Source organism: Peromyscus californicus, unplaced genomic scaffold, assembly GCF_007827085.1.
Source record: "Peromyscus californicus insignis strain IS unplaced genomic scaffold, ASM782708v3 Scaffold_1__1_contigs__length_55948999, whole genome shotgun sequence".
Lineage (NCBI taxonomy): Eukaryota > Metazoa > Chordata > Mammalia > Rodentia > Cricetidae > Peromyscus > Peromyscus californicus.
Window position 1 is genome coordinate 1,961,419 of NW_026294492.1, and position 20,461 is coordinate 1,981,879.

At 46.0% G+C, this 20,461-nt stretch overlaps 1 long non-coding RNA gene across 4 annotated transcripts in view; it reads right to left on the minus strand.

Annotated features, from left to right (window-relative positions):
* The window catches only part of LOC128115253 (uncharacterized), a 310,255-nt gene that overhangs the window by 277,114 nt on the left and 12,680 nt on the right, over positions 1–20,461 (minus strand). For all 4 annotated transcript variants that reach the window (XR_008220050.1, XR_008220051.1, XR_008220049.1 and 1 more), the window contains exon 2: positions 18,253–18,446. This is a non-coding gene — a long non-coding RNA (uncharacterized LOC128115253). The remainder of the gene's footprint in view (positions 1–18,252; positions 18,447–20,461) is intronic.

Below are 20,461 nucleotides of genomic sequence, written 5' to 3' on the forward strand. Positions count from 1 at the left end.
TCTGCGTTGATGTGCATGACTCATGTTGCCAGTGAAGGCCATGCAGATGTCAGTGGTCTGTGCTGCAGCCTGAGGCCACGTTGATGTCCAAGGGCCACGGTGCCCCTGGGGGCCATATTAAAGTGAGTGGCCTTCACTGTCTCCTGAGGCCATGTTGATATCCAAGGTCAAGGCTGTCTCCAAGGGTCTTGTCTGGGTCTGTGGACCTACTGCCACCGGGGCCTTGTTCATGGTCTGTGCTTTCGCCAGAAACTGTGTGGAAACCCATGATTCATGCTCCCCTTGACTATAAAGAGCAAGGAGGCAACTCTGCAGTGATATTATAGATGACTGCAGATGCACAGTTGAGAGAGACATGGAAGGTTTCTGTGACAACCCCTACCCTGACCGTACACCTCTCCCCCCAAAGTCAACAGCCTAAACAGGAAGTCATCAAAGAGAACTCTTAAAAAGTGTGGCAAGGATGCTGAGAGTTTGATGACATTCCAGTGAGTATATGGGCAACACAAATTGGATTTGTGTTTTTGTTTTTGGTCGGAGAGGACATGAAAGGACTGGATATGATCAGGGTGCATGATGTGAAATTCCAAAAGAAACAATAAAAATATTATGTTAAAAATAAAAAAAAGAGTCAAACTTAAGCACATGTATATTGTCTTAGTCGGTGTTCTATTCCTATGAAGAGACACCATGACCACAGAAACTCTTATAAAAGAAAGCATCTAATTGGGGGCTTACTTACAGTTTCAGAGGCTTAGTCTATTATTGTCATGGAGAGAAGAGAGACTGGGTCCTGGCATGAGCTTTGGAAATCCCAAAGCCCACACCCAGTGACACACCTCCTCTAACAAGACCACATCTCCTAATCCTTCTAATCCTTTCAAACAGTTCCACTCCCTGGTGACCAAGCATTCAAATATATGAGCCTATGGGGACCATTCTTATTCAAACCACATGTGTACATATACAACATGTTTAAGAATCAAACTGAAGCTCATGTGTAGACATGTATAACATGTTTAAGAAGAGTCAGTAACAATGGCATGGATAGTAATGTTCTAAGTTTAGCTATAAACTCATAACTGAGGCCCTACAGAATCCACTGTGAAATCTGAGGCCCCAATTCTATGCAGCACAAAAGACCCAGTGATCACTAGAAAATTTGAGTACACAAAAGAAAAAAAGCAGAATGTAGGGGATGGAGAAGGGAACACACACCCTACTTGAGAGCAGAATAATCCATCATAAAGCTATGGGCACTAAGACAATGGTGCTGGGGCCACTAAGGTGGCTCAGTGGGTAGAAATCTCTTGCCACAAAGCCTAGTGATGGGGGCCTTGATCCCTGGGACCACATGGTGGAGGGAGAGAGCCAACTCCCATAATTTGTTCTCTGACTTCTACATGTATGCCATGGAACACATACAAACACACACACACACACACACACACACACACACACACACACACACACACGCATACCAGATAAATAAATGTCAGAGAAACACTGTTATTAGAGACAGAGGACACCCACAAACCCATGCACACAACAGGAACACTAACAGGAGTCTGAAACACGGAGACAGCTTGATAAACAACAAAAACAGCATTAAAGTCAGCAGGGAGGTGATGGGCTGTTCCACAAGAGGTAAGACAGTTTTTCATCTACTTAAGAAAAAAATATAAATTAGGTACTTGCTCCATAACCTTTATCATTTTTAAAAATTGATTAGGCTCCCAAGTGAAAAGCAAAATGACACATATTCCACAGAGAGAACTTCATTATGGCATCAGAATAGAAAATGATTTCTTGTAAAAAGAATTTTTTTTAAAAAGTCCAAACCACAGAGAAATAAAAACTGATAAATGTAACTACATTAAAATTAAGGTTTTTCCCCCCTCATCAAAAATGAAGATGCCATCCACAGAACAGAGGAAAGATCTAGCAAACATATGTAAGACAGATCAGTACCTATACACCAGAAAGAGCTTCTAAGAGTCAGAAGGGCAAACAGAAACCATATCATGGAAGACTGAGCCAAAGACACACAGGCAAGCCTTTCAAAGACACAGAAATACACATGATCATAAAAAAGCACAACTTCATCAGCAAATCGGAAAAACAAAACCAAGTGTGAAATGCTAAAGTCTGTCAAATCCACTGGGCTGGCTAGTTCTATGTCAACTTGACATAAGCTAGCATCATCATCGAGGAGGGAGCCTTATTTGAGAAAAGTGTTTTCATAAGATTGGCTGTAGTGCATTTTCTTAATTGATGATCAACTGGGGAGGGCTCCTTATTGTGGGTGGTACTATCGCTGGGCTGGTGGTCCTGGGTTCTATAAGAAAGCAGGCTGAGCAAGCCATGAGGAGCAAGCCAGTAAGCAGCACTCCTCCATGGCCTCAGCATCAGCTCCTGCCTCCAGGTTCCTGCCCTGTTGGAGTTTCTGTCCTGACTTCCTTCGATGATGAACAGTAAGACCTTCAATATAGAAGTGTGAGCCAAATAACCTCTTTCCTCCCTAAGTGACTTTTGGTTGTGGTGTTTCACCACAGCAGTAATAACCATAACTAAGACACCCAGCATGGAGAGGAAAATGGACTAGTCAGCTTTAGCTGCAGTAACAAGAAGCCCCAGTGGTCATCATTCCTTCTGTTACACACTAGTTTTAGGGATTGTCTCTACCACTCCATCCCCATGTGTGCCCCTTGTGACATGCAGAAGAAACTGCATTACAAGATCTGTGAATACATAGGAACAGTACATTGCCACTCTGATCACACCGTTGGCTCTGCAGGTCCTAGGGCAGGAAGTAATCTTCAAGAGAGGAACCCTGTTAGAAGTTAAAGAACTGGACACACAGCAACCACCTCCACACCCATGAAGCAGTCAGACCTCACACTCTGCGGAGGACCATCCATGGCATACCACTTTTGAAAAACCATGCGGGCCTTAAGGAGATGCAACTTCTCTCCCCACAAGCCAGCTATGACTCCACCAAGAGCAGGTCCTTAATAAATGGCAGATCATAAGAGCCAAGAGACAGGTAGGCTGGGGGTATAGCTCAATTGATAGAGCACTTACATAGCATGTGCCAGAACCGTGGGTTTGATTCCCAGTTCTGCAAGGAAACAAAAAGAACCACAGAAAGTTCAGGAATGACACAATAACGTCATCTGCAGGAGAATGGACTGATGAGCCACTGTGCTGAGAGGATGGGAGTGTCCAACACTAATGCTAAGAATAATGAAGCCCAGCTACAGACAACCTAAGTTGGAAAAGATGAGTCAGCAACATTTGCACTTAGCATTCATTTTAGTCCTAATTCAAATTAAATAAAATCAATCAAAATTGGAGGTTATTCCTCATTTTAAAACTCCAAAGAACATTTAGACACGAGAGTCACAATGATGACAATGAGACGGAAGAAGGGAATAGAGAGTCTTTCAAAAACAAAGGGAATATTCCATACTTTGAATTTATGGTGGCTAGTTAGTTCCCTAAACTGTGCATAGACTCATATACACTTGGGTCTATACACCGTATTTCAAAGTTGTTCTCATGGAAGCTTCCCAAGGTGGGGATTAATGGAAAGAGAACACCTGGGCAGGGTTTCCATGCATGTCAAATCAAACATACAGCCTTTGAAGGAGACGTGTTGCTCACCAGAGGAGCTGCTGCTGGGAGTGACCAGCAAGAGGGGCCAAGGAAGCAAGCCAAATGTCAGCACACACACTGAGCGCGTGTGCGCACGCGCGCGCACACACACACACAAATAAAAATAAGAGAAAATGAACAATGATGTCAGAGCTATCACTTAATCTTCCCAGAAGCCAGCCAGAACTTCTATAGCTCCTGGCCCATCCCATCAGTTGCTCCTAGTGGGCAAGGGGCAGGGGTCCATGAAATCAGGGGGAGAAAAGAGCAACACTGGGAACCTGTTGAAATCTGAATCTACCAAAGCAAACACACCCACATCATCCAGGATGGCTTCTTAGCCCCTGATACCCAATACTCCAACCCTGGAGGTGGGGCACAGGCAGGCCTGGGAGAGGGGGTGGAGGCTGTACACTGACCTATGAGTTGTCATGACCTCCATGATATCAAGTCCTTCTCCCTGTGACGTGTACGCATGATCCTACATGGAAAAGGGGGCCCTGCAGCTGTGAATGAGTTAAGGACCTAGAGTTAGGGAGCCCACCCTAGATTACCCAGGCAGGAAGGTGCTAAAGGGGACCACAGTGTCCCTGTGGAGTGAGGCAGAGAAAGATTTATCATGCTGAGGAAAGGGGATGAGAAGATGTGAGGGGGGTCCCTGCAGCTGCCGGACAGGGAAGTGAACTGTGGGAAGAGATGAGAATGAAAACATGGTTCAGATTGACTTCATCAACCTGGATCAGACTTCAGAAGTCCAACACCAGGCGGTCCATAGTCAGCATATTAAAGACACAGTACAATTTGGGAAAAGGTTTCCAGGCAACAATCAGTCCCATTCCAGATGCACATAAAACTTAAGGTATGAGTACACAGAAACTCCTTTACATAGTACATGTGACCATGAGGGTGGGTTTTATAGCTAAAAGGCCTAGAATCTAATATGGTCTCTGACCAAGATAACATAGAGGTCAGCGGGCCATAAAGTACATGTGATATATCTCCTAAGGATGGGTAATGGTCTAGGGAGGGAAGAGTCTGGGATAATCATTCTGGTGAATTAGGGTGAGGTCTGCCTCTGCAGCAAAAGGTGCGTGAGGTCTGCCTCCACAGATAGCAAAAAGGTCACCAGGTCTTAAACAAAATCCACTCCCAGCCTTCTGGGCAGGAAAGCAAGTATTTTATCTCCTCCATTGAGAAGAGGCTCCTGTGTGTTTAACACTCCTGGTTTCCTGTGATCTATGATCTGTGGGCACAAGGACTTTTGTGCCCCAAGCAAAGATGGCGCAGAGGGAGATTTCCAGATGTTGGCTGTGATGGCTAGAGGGATATAGTTGCCACAAAGCTGTAGGAGGCCAGGGAGGACCCTCCCTAGAGCCTCAATATGAACTTGGTCCGGTCAGCTCCTTAATTTTTGGGTTTCTGGCTTTCAGAATTGTGAGAGAAGATACTCTTGTTTGTCTGCTCTGTGGTCCCTTGTTAGAGTAACCCAGGGAACTGGTGGTACATCTAGATCTGAGCAGGTAAGCACCACCATGTCAAGCAGAGGGAGCTAAACCAGATGTTATTCAGCAAGTACAGTGCCAGGACCTCCCAGAGCAAGGGGGCTAGAATGATCAATACCACAATGGCTACATAAAGCACCAAAGCAGGACAAGGAGGACAAGATGATTGACTACCAGCTCTGCCACACTGGATATACAAGCACCAAGGCAGGGATGCACCCTCAAATATGTGCTGAACACACAGTAGACTCACATAGTTTTGTGTGAGATCATCAAAGAGTTCCCCTCCCAGGACTATACATTAGAAGCCTCAAGGACAGAGGCCCACTGGAATATACCCAGACATGTGCACACCCCAGACAGGCTGCCAATACCCCAAGGATACTAGGAACTCCTTTGTGGTGACCCAGAGATAATGCCAAGAGGCCTTGGATTTGCCAAGATAAATGCCATCAATATCAGCAACCTTCATATTTAAGAGAAGCCAGAGCAGGAGCTGAGATGTGGGAGCCCACATAGGGCAGGGTGGGGTTAGACACTGATGGTGTGGGTCATGTACAAAGCCTTCACTTTGGAAAGCTGTAGGCAGCATAGAGTGGTTGAGAGTTCATAAACATTTCTATCCCTGGGCCCGGGAGCTGAGTGTGATGGTGAAAATCAGATCTTTGGCCATGCAATAGGGGCATAGAAATCAGTTTTCAAGGCAGAAGGAAATGTCATCACAACCTGGCGACCACTCAATTGACACCAAACAAGTCAGATTTCACGTGTATGTGGCTGATAGTGTGCAAGGAATACCAACATGCCACCCTGGAGCTGGAGTACAGTGAGTCAAACAAGGAAACATTGAGATTGATAGACCTGAAACTTGGGGCCCAAGGGAAGAAGTTGGCCTTGAGTTTGTGGTGGATGGGGCCCTGTATGGTCCAGGTGCATGCCCTCTGAACAGGAGCTTAGACACAAAATTTTACTTTTCTCATGTCAGACCTTATAAAGCTTCTCCAAGCTGACCACCAGAGCTAATTCTTTCTGGGAACATAATCCCAAGGCTCCCAGGAATACAGGGTAGTATGGGCCTCAGGGACTCCTGAGACTCCTCTGAGATGTCCCCACTATATCACTAGAGTTCCTGGACTTAATGAAGGACAGGAGGTAGTATCTTGTCACATGGGTACCCCAAGAAGCTCCTGTCTTGGGAAGCATATTCTCCTTCCTGTTCAAAGCACTGCCTGGAACAGATGACATACTTTCTTCCTCCCTGGATGCCCATATCTATCCCGTCCTCCTTTTCTATTTTCTCTGAGTGAATCTCATCCTCTCTATACTATGTGCATCCAAGAATCTAGAATATTCCATTTGCTCACCCCATTCCAAAGTTAAGCTACAGAAAAAAGAAAACCCACTGATATTCCTCCCCCAACACACCCTCCTTTGCAGCCTCCTTCCAGTCCAGATGATGCCTGATTAACGGTAACAGTGCAAGCTAACATGACAGAAAGTATCGCTGGGTGATGGACACCATTGGGGTTTCCCAAGATGCACTTGTTCTGGGTTGGGGTGGGGTTCAAACCTTCAGCGCCAGGCTCAGTGCACAGGGGTGCTCAACAGGATACAGTCCAGCTCCAGTTCCTGTCCTGTATCACCAGCCACATGCAGGGGCCTTCCCAACTCTACCATCTGTGCTGGGTAGGGTACTGTGCTCTGAGTGGAGGGACCCAATGCCAGGCTTACACACTGCTGGTTACTCAAGCCCCAGGTTCCAATGGAGGCAGCAGAGCCTGCACTCCCTGCCTGAGAAGGAAGACAACCCCCAACCACACTGAGATTAGCCAGAAGCCCATCTACAAGACCACCTCCACAGGGCACAGGCCAAATGCCCAGCCAGGTGCACTTAGGAAAGGCTGGGCAGGAATCAGCAAGCGAAGGGATGAGTTCAGGCCTAGGCAAGACTGGTCACTGCTGCTTGGTTTTGTAATCGCTGCTGCTTCTGTGCTGGAGATCGCTGATGAACTGGGAGCCTCCTGACAGGCTGATAGAGGGGGACAAACGGTGCAGGAGGACCAGGGGGATGGAGTAGAAACACAGATGGACAGCAGTATAGTGGGGCTTGACACAGGAGACACTGGGGGCCTTGACGAAACTCTGAGTCTAGAAGCACTGAGTTTCTTCCTACCAGACCCCAGACTAGTCTATTCCTCAGCTGGTTCCACCCACAGGACTCTTCCTGCTGTCGACATACTACAGAGGCCTCTGTTGAGTCTGGGACCTGGCCTACACACCACAACCTACATTGACCCTGCTAGATAAGTTAATTATTGGGCTTTTAAAAAAAAATCACACTGGTCCATACGTTATCCACAGAGATGATCAGATTTGGAACTATGTTTCCACCCAAGAAAAGAACAAACAATGTAAGAAAGGACTAAGGGGCTGTTTCTGGTTGGTCTTGTTCCGGTGTGGATGGAAAGGCTTGGACCTCAAGATTTAGAAAAACACTGGAGGAAACATGAAAGAAGAAAATGGGCCTTGAAGTGGAGTAGTCTGTTGTGTGACATTTTGTTTGTGTTCTGACAAATAAAGCTTGCTTGGAGTCAGAGGGCTGAGCTAGCCACTAGTCAACCATACAGATTTGGAGGACTGTAGAGAGAGGGACAGGAAGTGGTAAGGCGGGGCTGAGACAGGATCTCAGCCCTTTTGGACTGGAGGAACAGAAGAGGTAGGCAGCAACTGTGGCGGCTCCCCTGCTTCTCTGATCTTTCAGGTTTTTACTCCCATATCTGACTCCTGGTTTTTATTGATGAAATTAATTAGGTTTACACTTCAGTAGTCAGATATCAGGGCTGCATCAATCTTGCATAAATAGACCAGGAATATGGACCCATATGACCTCCCAATGCAGACCAGCTCTGCCCACTATCCCCCTGTGATATCACTTCCTGACACATACGTGTCAATATGAATCTTCTCTGGCTGGAGAGATGGCTCAGTCTATAAAGTGCTTGTCACACGAGTGTGAAGACCCAGGTTCAATCCCCAAGACTAATGTAAAAGCCAGGGCTGGTCAGTCAAGCTTGTAATCCCAGGGCTGGGAAGACAGACAGGTAGATCTATGGGGCTTGCTGGGAGGCTAGCCTAACCTAAAAGCAAACCTCAGGTCCCAGTGAGAGACTGTCAGCAAAGTGGATGACTCCTGAGGAATGATAGGGTTGACCTCTGAACTGCACATGTACACACACACACACACACACACACACACACACACACACATACACACACACACAAGATATATACAAGTCTGCTTAAATAGTTAATACTTCTACCAGGGACTTCTCCAAAATGCTAAATACTCTTTTAAATATAGCACATATATATATAAGCTTAATGAAACATATTTATTTACTTAATTAAGCTCATATATATAAATTTTTCTGGGCATCTATTTAACATATATGATTCAAAAAGATATTTTCTTATATTTAGAATACAAGAATTTATTAGAATATAATTGCCTGTGGGTTCATTACTGTAGTTCAGGTTTTCTCTTTACTATGGACCACGCTTGCAATAAATACTATAGTTTTATGATAAGGGGAAATGCCAGGACAATAAGACGTGTGTGTGTGTGTGTGTGTGTGTGTGTGTGTGTGTGTGTGTGTGTGTTGCTGGAAATTGAACCCAGGGACTCATGGATGCAAGTGAGCTAAACCCCAAGCCCTGATTTGTGGAAATTTAAAAGGAAAAGTTATTTGAGTGAAGGCCTTCTCAGGCTTCCCTATGCAACAGTCTCACCTCTCAGGAGGTGTGGGGCCTGTGAGTTATCTGCTCAGGCAGGACCCACTCCATAAGAGAGATGAGCAGGGAAATTTGCTTTGTTTGCCAGCCAAAAGCCTACATCCAAACACTACAGGCCTTTCTCTCCCGGTCTTTGTCTAAGAATTACAGCCCCAAGTTGGTCATTGCAGAGACTAAAATAAAACAACATTTGCATAAACAAGCTTGGCTTTCCCCAGCCCGATGCATGCAGCTGCTTGGCCCCCTCCGTGGACAATTTGATGAGATGGCCTCCAACAGAACAGGGGGGAAGAGCAGGAAGCATGTGTGTGTGCAGCTCAGACACCTGCAATGAGGGGGAGGGGAGGGGGTAGGAAATTCCGCAGACAAATGCTCTGCCCCAAACCCTACTCCTTGGCTCAGAATATAAGCTTTCTGGGACAGTTTTTATCAGTATCTTCATCTGTATTCCTGTGCCTGGGGTACTGGTGCCTCCTAAACTCTCTTTAGAACGGTGACTAGTGACATCCCAACTCATCTCTGGATGTAGCCATTACCCCTATTGTATGGCACACAGCGGCACATGAAAATACAAGCTCATGTCCTCTGGGACTACTGCACACTGACGAGAATGGCTAAAATTGACACTGTGGGGATAAAAACCCAACGGTGGGAAGCCCAGAGACTGGCCGCTTCACACAGGGCTGGAAAGAGCACAGGCCCATCTAAACCTAGCAAACAGCTCCGTCATTTCTTAAGGAAGTGAACATGCAATTAATACGTGACCCAGAGACTTCTCTCTAGACCACTTTTCCTTGAGGAGCAGACGTTCTTGAATTGTGACTCCTAATAAATGAAGAGGTCTAACTCTGAGTCCTACAGATACAGCTGTAACTGAAACAGGGTCTTTGCAGATTAGACAGCCCAAGATGAGATCATGCTGTGCTACCAACAGATCTAACTTCAATGTCTGATGGTCTTTATAAAAGAGGAGAGAGAGAGAGACAGCCCCTGCTCTCACTGTTAGGAGTCTCACACAAAGACTTAGTTACACAACTGTCACAAACATGCAGAAGGCCTAAGTCAGTCCCATGCAGTCTCCCTCCTTGTGGCTCAGTCTCTGTGAGCCCCTATGAACCCAGGTTAGTTGATTGTATGAGCTTTCCTATGATGTCCTTGACACCACTGGGTCCTGCAATTCTTCCTCCCCCCCCCCTTCCAGATGATTCCCTGCCTAATATTTGGCTGTGGGTCTTTGCATCTCTTTCCATAAGCCTTAATACAAGAGGTGCCTAGTCTCACTGCAACTTGACATACCATGGGTGGCTGAAATCCATGGGAGACCTGCCTGTATCTGAAAAGAAACAGTGGAGCAGGAGAGGAGGGGGTGGGGACTGGGAAGGGGAGGGAGAGGAAACTTTGATTGGGATATAAAAACTAAAAAAGAGGAGAGGAAAAGATAGACAAGGATTACACCCTGCTCAGACAGAAGCAGAAGTTGGAGGGATGTAACAAAAGTCAAAAATGCCATGGAATGTGAGCAAGAGAAGCTTGGAGGACAGAGAACAGATCCCCTCCCAGAACCTCCCTATATTTGATTTCCAGCCCAAAGAATTGCAAAAGAACTCAGTTATATGGGGTTCACCACTCCGTGTGGCACTTGGTTGTCTGTTATAGCCCATGACAAACTTGATGTCTGGATGCCAAGTAGACTATTAAGTTCCTTAGCTCCTGCACTTCACCTCTTTGAGCATCACTTTATTATCTGGTCATGATGCTGAAGGCAAAGATACCAGGTCTACTACTGCATGAGCTAATGGCTTGCATAGCCCAACGTTCTTTCACAAAATATGCATGTACCACGAGTACAGGTCTGAGGCACCATCTCAAGTGGAGCAATCGCCCTGAGGGCCACAACTCCTGTCCTGTGAGACTCAAAGACATTCACAATAATAAGCCCTCAAACCATGCAGCTCAAGAAGCTGTCAGCAGAGCTGGGGTAGCTGGGATGGGAGGCTGGGGCCAGTGTGGCAGGATCTGAGGGATCTCGGTGATGACACAGAACCAACAGGCATTGTGAGGACTCAAAAAGCTAATGAACAAGAATGTGGAATGTTCCAAAGTAAACAAGAAGGAGAATGGGTGACATGGAGGGGAAAGCAGAGAGCATTGCAAGTAGAGGGCCCTTTCCAACAAAACCATTTCACCCAGAACAGAGACATGACATTTTAACCAAAATATAGGGGTTCATACAAGTCTGTTTTGTGTTATAAGTCTCAAGGACATATTATCTTCACTACTACCACAAGAGGATCTTCAAGGCTGGTCTAAAACTGTAAGGACCACATCACTAACATCATTCTATAACATTAGCATAGTAAATGGTACCCAAGAACAGCAAAGATCACGATGGGCTGAGTAGCATCCCTGGGTTTAGCTACAGCACTCAGAGAATTTTAACAGGAAATCTTTGGTTGTGGAAGGCCTTCCAGACAGGGTAAGGACTTTGGATGTCATTCCAAGTGTGAGAGGAGAATATTAAGAGAGTTTTAAGAGGGCACTGATGGGAAGCAATTTGCATTTTTAAAGGATAATTGTAGTCCTGCATGGAAAATGGACATAAAGAGGGAGACCCATTAGGCAGCAGCCCCTGGACAGAGCTAATGGTGGTCAAGGGTAAGGTTGGCCAATGCCCTGGGAGAAGGGGTCAGGTTAGGGATGTGGTTGGAGGTGGAGCCAGCAGGATTAATATCAGACAGAGGCAGGAGACACAGGAGCTTCCAGGGTCGCTAGCAGGATGTGGAAGGCTGTTGGGAGATTCTACAGGGCATTACAAACAGGATGTTTCAGAACAGGGATGGCGCACTAGCAGGCAAGGACTTACTCTAGGAGACTCCCCTCAAGGGGAAATCAGGGATGAGGACCCCAAAAAAAGATCATTAGCATGTGGACATGCATGCAATCATGACACATAGGCAGACATGGGCTGAAGATGTGCCCACGAAAAAATGTCAGAGAAGAGGACAAGACAGAGACGGAGCCTGCAGCAAGCACAGAGAAGACCCTCAGATAAGATCCTAGGAGAGGAGCGAAAGTGGATGGGGTCCAAGCTGCAAAAACTGCCATGCACCAAAACCCCGTCTGAGAGTCGGAGGGTGAAGACCACCAAATACCATACGTGTGTGTGTGTGTGTGTGTGTGTGTGTGTGTGTGTGTGTGTGTACCGAACACATAGAGAAAAGTTGTTTTCTTTCATAGAGCAGTGAACATCCCATAAACTTTAGTCACATCCAATAATTATGCTGCCATAAAGGTAAACTATACGAGGCAGGAAATGGCTGGGTGGGTAAGGCACTTGCCACGCAAAGACGGAGGACCTGTGTTCAAATCCCCAGAACTCACATAGGAAGCCAGGGGCAGTGATGGGCATCAGTGAGCCCCTCGCTGGGGAGATGGGGCTCACCGGACACCATAGCTCAATCAGTGAGCTCCAGGCTCAGTGGGAGACTCCTCAAAAAAATAGGGTGGAGGGCAACTGAGGAAGGCACCTGATGGCTGACACACAAATCTTTACACCGACACAGGATTACTTTAAAGAAGAAAAAAAGATTTGTATTTTAACTTTATGAAGGAATTTTTAATTTTTGCTTTAAAACTCAAAGGATCTTTAATCTATGAGCCAATTTATTTGCTATTAATTTTAGACAGGTGGGGTGGTGCATTCTACATAGTATGGCCTCCAACTTAAGTTCCAAATGTCACAAAATTATTTACAAATGAGAAAAGATTAAAACATTTATACAAAGTACTTTTTAAAGATAACCTTTGTGATGCTGGCAAAGATTCTCTCCCACTCTTCATGCAGCCTCTTTAGGCTGCTGATTGTCTACTTGGCTGTGCAAGGCTTTTTAATTTCATGCAATTCCATTTGTCAATTTGCAGGATTATGTCACATGCTATTGGAGTCCTTTCCAGAAAGTCCTTGCCTGTGCCTGTATCTTGGAGTGTTTTCCTCTAGTAGTTTCTAAGTCTTGGGTCAAAAGGCCATAACAAAACCCATTCCTTGGTATGCTAAATTTAAGTTTTAGTTTAAAAAGAAATACTGATATAAAGAGAACATATAAAAAAGGGGAGAGAACAAAACAGAAAGGCAGGCTGAGAAGCTTTAAAAAAAAATCTGAAGTATCATCATTGGTAAAAAGCCAAGGTCTCCAGTGGAAATTACATGTGATTTTTACTTTCCTCCAAGGTATTTTTTTTACCTATAAAGACATATGTGACCAAAACATAAATAAATGGCAAATCCTCCGTAGTCCATTCCAGAAGCACCTGTAAGGCCTTGTACAAACACCTGGCCCAGGGCCCCATGCTGCCACAGTTCATATGAGGAAGAGGGACAATCCTTGTGACAATTGTGACCCCCCACTCAGCTGCAAACCTGGAGTCTTTACTCGTGTGTGTGTGTGTGTGTGTGTGTGTGTGTGTGTGTGTGTGTGTGAGAGAGAGAGAGAGAGAGAGAGACAGAGAGAGAGAGAGACAGAGAGACAGAGAGACAGAGAGACAGAGAGAGACAGAGAGAGACAGAGAGAGAGCATGTGTGCATTTTTGTATGCAAGCATGGGTGCCACAGGATGCGTGTGGGGGTCAGAGGACAGTGTTGAGTGTCAGCTCTCAACTTTCATCCTGCTTGAGAGAGGGTCTCCCATTGTTTGCCACTCTACAAGCCAGGTTATCTCTCTCCACCCTCCATCTCCTCATAGGAGCACTGGAATTACAGATGCATGCTACTGTCTCCATCTTTACATGGGTTCTAGGACTCTAAACTCAGGACCTCACACTTGTACAGCAAACACTTTACCCACAGAGTAATCTCCCCAGCCCCAGACCTAGAATCTTGTTCCCCAAGTCACTGGCATGCTTGAAAGCCAACAACACACATGATGTTCAAGAATCTTTAAGAAAGGACCCAACCTTACATGATGATTCTGCCCAACACAAGTCTTACCCATTATCAGACTTACGAACATTTACAATGAGAACAGCCACAGAAGCCGGGTCAGATCATTACTGGGACAGGAAATAGTTTTAAGTTCCTCTCAGGACCACAGAATCCCATGACAGGAAATGAACCAGTGCAACTGACATCCTAAGTACTTAGGAGACGCTTTCCAGCCTGGAGCTGGTTGTACCACTAAAGTGTAAAGCTGTTACATGTCCCAGATTCCTCCCTCCCTCCCTTCCACTTAGCTCCACCCTCCATGTCTCCCAGCTGTGCTCTCCACACCAGCCCCCTCCTCGATGTTCACCCCATCCTCCGCACCCCTCAGGCCACTGCAGACAATACTCACACAGGCACGTGGCCAGGCCAAGCTTACTTCCTGTATGCCCTGACCAAGAGACCTTTCCAAGCAAACTATCCAGTGGTATCTCTTTCCCACTGGAAGCCTTCTACTGACACCACAACCCCCTTGTCCAGGATGCTGGGAAGCCGGGAACCTCTTCCATAAAAAGTAAGAGAACAAGTATCTTTGTATGCTCTGCTAACCTCATAGTTTCAACCCTGACCCCAGAGCCTGAAAGAAGTGGGCACATGAGCCCATATGTCCATAAAGCTTTATGGACAAAACAGCAACAAGATGGACCTGAACTTTTGGGCCACTGCCTGCCAACCTGGCCTGCAGAATGAAGACTTGTCCGTCATCACAGTACATGACAGTTTAATTTTACACAGCCCCCCTCTATGAGCAAAGGCTATTGCCCAACTGAATCTGGAGATCATCAATGGGATGTGTGAGCACAGAAGCAAGGGAATGTGGGAAATCTCATAACTTCCCTTTAATTTGGCTATAAATCTAAAATTGTTCTAAAAACATTGCCTTTGAAGTGTCTTGCTGTCACATGACTTGTGTCTCCAAAGCCTTTATATGCAATGATTCTAGACCAAATAATGTACCCCTCTTCATTTTAACTCCAGCTTTTTATATATACCCTCCACATGTCTCTTCTACTACTTATCCCTCTGAAAAATGCCACCAAAGCCTATCTTACACAACGTGAATGAAGCTAGGTCCCCAGGGGCAATGGCTCACTTTTAATGTCCATTTGACTGGGTTTAGAATTACCTAGGAGACACATTTCTAGGTGTGTCTGTGAGGGCATTTCCAATGAGGATTAATTGAGGGGTGAAACCCATCCTGAATGTGGGTGGCATGATCTAAAGGACTTGGAGTCCAGACTAAACAAAAAGAAAAATGAGAAGGCTAGCCAAGCCCCAGAACTCACCTTTCTCTCCTTCCTGTTATACTGAGATATGAGGAGAAAGGGGGTCTGGATTCACCTGCTGCCTTGGCATCCTTGCCAACATGGACAATATCACCTCAAACCTAAGCCAAAATAAGTCCTTCCTCCCTCAAATTGCTTTGTCAGGTATTTGGTCATAGTGGAGAGAAAAGTAATTAGTAGAGCCAAGGAAAGGCTGGGGGTAGCTTATTACTTCTTTATCTGGGAATCCTGGGTGGGAGCAAAGGAGATAGTGAACATGGAGAACTGTGCAATGAGACAGAGAGACAGAGCCATCTTGTGTGTTATAGATGTCAACACAACAGACAGCTGGGTTGGGTTGTCAGGTCCCCTGAGAAGCCTTATGGGAATTTCTGGTGGAGGGGCAGAGAAGAGAAGCTGTACCCAGCCACTATATGTTCCAGCAGAAGAGATTTCTCACACAGGGGCTTCTGAGATGTTCCTGTTCATGCTGAGCCTACTCTGTTATTAGAGGGGGATATTGACAGCACTAAGTGGATCAAAATCCTTTCAAGTGCCTGCTCTAGCTGTTGCTAAAGTCAGAAATGAAGCAAGAGGACAGCTGGGGCGGCTGTGTCTACTATAGTCGAGGCCTCACTGAGGTTAACAGTTGCCCCTTCAGTTGCCCAGGTCCTGAAAGATGACCAGAGGAATCACTGGGGTGTGAAAGTCAGAGGCTGTGATAGCTGTTGCAAGAGTTCCAGATGGTAACTGCTCCCTGAGACACTTCATCTAGAATTCCCTGTCCTTCCGCCAGCACCCCCATTAGCCTTATTTGTTTTTGTGTCACTCCATAGTCTGAGCCCTCAGTTGCTCTGAATTTGCCGATGCTGTGATTGCCAATTCACCATTATCACCTGACGTGAAGCAGCTGATGAACTCCTGGGTCTGGGTGTGAGATCCTTCACCCCTTTATACAGCAGTTCCCTTTACTCCTCAGATCAATCACGTTGACTGCTTCTGCTAAAGTAGTAACTCTCCTCTGCCTATTGGTCTGATGCAGGGAACCCAAAGAGAATCCTTATTCTATATCCTGAAGGGAAAGACATCTAAGTGCTCATCTCAATGAATCAGAGCCCAGAGCTAGCATTCAAGGGACAGGAAAATGATTCCTCAAGGAGATGAGTGACAGAGGAGGGGGTTCCACAGCTCCATCCTTGACCCTGAGACCCATGGATTCTAGTTATTGTGTTCACAACACCCTGATGCATATTGCCTCATCCTCCAAGGTACAGGGCCCTGTTGTTGTAGGGTGCTGCCCTGAGTTGGAGGCTAAGATAATCCTTTTTAAAATTTTTAAAGACATTCTACCCCTAACTAGGCTCTGAGTCTGGGTGTAATATATGGTCATTGACTCATGGAGTACTATGCCCACCTTTAAGTTAGTATCTTGGTCTGACACAAGTTACGTGAGATCTGCCCAGGTTAATCAGTTGCAGGTGGTAGGTTATAGTGACAATAGTGGCCTCAAGGCTCCATAAGACAGAAAGTCACTGGAGAACTGTGATAGAGAAGTGGCCTGATTCCAGACCAGTTCCTGGAGGATGGGCCTGGCCACTTGGGGAAGACATAGCAGCCTGAGGGATGGCTGCTTTCCAGAGGGGTAATGGATGGCTATCCATCTGCTCAGAAGCATGGTAGCTTCTCTCTCTACTCCACGGTGAATTCTTCCCCAAGGACAAATTCTATGAAGAGTCCATTCCAAGCCATCGTGGGAGGATGAATTCCCCATGACAGATGCCAAACATCACTGAAATTGAAGACAAGGAAAATGACGGATACAAATCTGTAAAGCTTGCACAGTCCCCTCCAGCTTGCACCTGCACTTCTCAAGGCTGGGTGTCATCCCTGAATTTTCCATCAGTGGCCCTGTGTGCTGTCATCCTTGCAAGCCCAGAAGGGCAAAGAGATTTCCTATCAGCCTCCAACACTTCATCAACAGAGGTTAAGCATTGCTGAGTGGTGAACAAAGGAGCTTTGGTTCCATGGGAAGGAACAAGTATTTTCTTGACTGAGAAAGATTTGTGAAGGAGAAAATTATGTCTTAAGTAATAACAATGTGAGGATTTTATAATCTAAAGAATTGACTTTAATTCTCCAAGAGTTTTTTCATTGAGACTGAGACACCCAGTGTTCAGAACAGACTGGCCTAGCTGTGGTTTGCTGAAGAGACAATGTTGCCCTTCTGGGGACTCACCGAATTAAACCCGCTCTAAGCCTACTTGTGACTATCTGTGGTCTCCTTTCTCAGCCAAGTTTTTGAGAAATCAAAGTGACTAAGGTGATAACATTTGAATGCACCAGAGAACGGTTTAGAGTCATTCTACCTGCTCAGGAGAAGTGCTGGCTCAGGGTCAGACCCTGGAACATTGGCTCCATCTCTATCCTGATAAGGAAGCTAGTATCTTTTCATGAAAAAGAAAACTGATGAGATTCTGGCTTTGGCTGTGTCTGCATTATAGGTCACAGATTCCATAAAACGCTGTCCTTGTCACTAGATCAAATGTGTTCACCTTGGCCTTCACACAATGAGGGAAGGGTTTGTGGAATATCTGGCTTTAAAGGCTTGATTCTCCTATTATTGATAATTTAAGAGAGAAGATAATTTTGGTGGCTTTTGTTTATTTGGTGGTATTGGGTTTGAAGCAGATAGGGAGTGTTTGGATTTCATGTGTCCCAGGCTAGCCTTGAACTGACCATGTAACTGAGTATGACCCTGAACTTCTGATCCCCTACACCTACCTCCAAGATGCCAGGGCTACACCCCCACAATTACATATGCCTAGAGATCAAACCTAGGCTTTCATGTGTGTAACAAATACTCAACCACCAGAGCTATAACTCCAGATCTGATTTTAGGGTTTTTGAGACAGGATCTTACACTACAGACTAGGTTGGCTTTGAACCATGACAATTGTTCTGCCTCACACTCTAGACTGCTAGGATTACAGAGTACATATGTGGGGCACCACACTCTAGACTGATAGGATTACAGAATACATATGTGGGGCAACACACTCACCTCTGGCTTTTCAAAGGTAAATTGTTGGTCAGTTGGAATAGAACATAGGAATAGCACTTTTGGTTGTTGATTAGTTGGTTGGTTTCAGAAGGAGACATCAAGAGGCAGCCCTTTGGCTGTGGGAGCAACTGTTTTCTCGTCCCCTTTCTAGAACCCAGCAGAGAAAGCTCGGCACAGATCTCAGGATGGAGAAGCTGCAGCAGGCAGAAGGGGAGAGAACTCAAGATGGTCTCAGACTTATGGGAAGGAAGGGGTGCTTGGAGCCTTGGGGAGCTTCTGGCTTTACTTCTGGGAGAAGGAAACAAACTACTGAATGACTGTCTTCTTGACTGGGGTGCTCTTGCCTAGAGAGCTGATCCCAGAGCCCAGGTCAGGACATACATACACACAGCAAAGTGACATGGGCTACTGGCTACTCAGATACTTCAAGGGCCTTCATGTCTTGTCTTGTCTTTTCTTCTTCTTCTTGAGATGCACATTCATATACCTCAAGGTAGTCTCAACTTACTATGTAGTTGAGGATGGCCTCTGATCCTCCTCCAGGCATATGCCACTGTGTCTTGTTTATGTGGGGTTGGAGATCAAGCCCAGGGCTTTGTGCAAGGTAGGCAAGCACTCAGTTGAGTGACACTACTAGTCTCTATTGCCAGGACCATTCTAGCACCCGCATTTATCAGTTAATGGCTGGGCACTGGTGACATCTCAACTGACACCTTGGCTCTCAGGCTACAGTATGGCCAGTGTGGCACATGTCAGCAAAGGGTCTCCTGTATAGAAAGAGACACACTCCAAGTGTAGCCTGAGGCCTGCAGTGGCACAGAGGGAGGATCGGTGGAGTGCTGAAGAGAGAGGAAAGAGAAGGCAAATGGGAAAGACAAGAGACAGAGGAGGGAGAGTGGTCGAGACACAGAAATATTTGTTTGAAAAGAAAGGAGACATGAAGAAATGGAGAAGAAAGAGGGGGAATAGAAAGAGTGTGAGAGAGAAAGACAGGAGGAACTGCTTGGGGAAGGGCTGGCCTGGGTCTGGGTCCAAATCCCTACTTTCTAGAGGGGAGCAGGCAATCTTGCTCTGTTCTCTAAGTCAGGCCTTTCTGCACAGTAAACACTTACACAGGAATGGGGGTCAGACGGGCTCCCCTGAAAACCAGAGAGAACAATAGTGACAGACAGGAGGCAAGGACAGTCACAGAAGTGCTTGTCTGGCTGCAGCCCACCCCCACAGACAGCCATGCCTCTACTCTGCCATGCTGGAACAAGGCCTCAGCCAATGACCCAGGATCCTAACGTAAAACCAGTGGTACCTGTGGCCACCAAGGGAGCCACCCCAAAGCTGTCTGCTTCTGTATCTCTGAAGCCTCAGTCAGGTGCCTCCCATCTGGGGGACCCCAAGTTTACTCTACTAGAAGGAAGGGGACAAAGTCACTCTGGTATCAGGGTCTCAATGAGATGCTCTAAGCAGGAGGCAGCAAGCTGCCCAGAGCAGGGACTCTGGTGAATTAGTGACCACGTCACCTCCAGGAGAAGCCTGTGGCTTCTCTTCACCTTCAGCAGCACCCACCTCCTGCAGAGGCATGTGGTGTCTGGGAAGCATGCCTGTGTACATAGTGTGTGTGGTAGTGTTGTTTATATGTGGTATGTTAGTATAGTATGTGTGTGTTGGTGCAGTGTATAGTGTGTGTGTGTGTGTTGGTATGATAGTATGATATGTTTGTGTATGTTTGGTATAGTGTGTGGTACATTTTCATCTATGTATATGTGTATGTGTCCATGCATGTTTATGGCATGTTTGTGTGTATAGTGTGGAGGTCTAAGTTATTTTGAGTTTTGTGTGTGGTACATATGTTGGTTTGTGTATCATGCTTGTATATCTGTGTGTAGTATGTTGGTGTGTTTGTGCTGTATGTTTATCTGTCTATGTGCATGTATGTGTGTCTATGTATGGGGGCTATGTTTGTGTGTATAGTGTGTGGATATGTGGTAGCTATGTGTTTGTCTGTGGTATGCTATTATATACACATGTGAGGGTTGATATATACACTGCTTCTACCCTGAAGACTTTTGACTCTGTTTTCTCATCTTTAGAGACAGTCACTCTAGTCAGGGTCCCAGGGCCAAGCTATAGTGGATGATAGATGGTGCTGTGTGTTGTACAGTAAACTCCGTCATTGTGTGGTAGATGAGACAAGGCCTGTGCACAGTGCTAATTG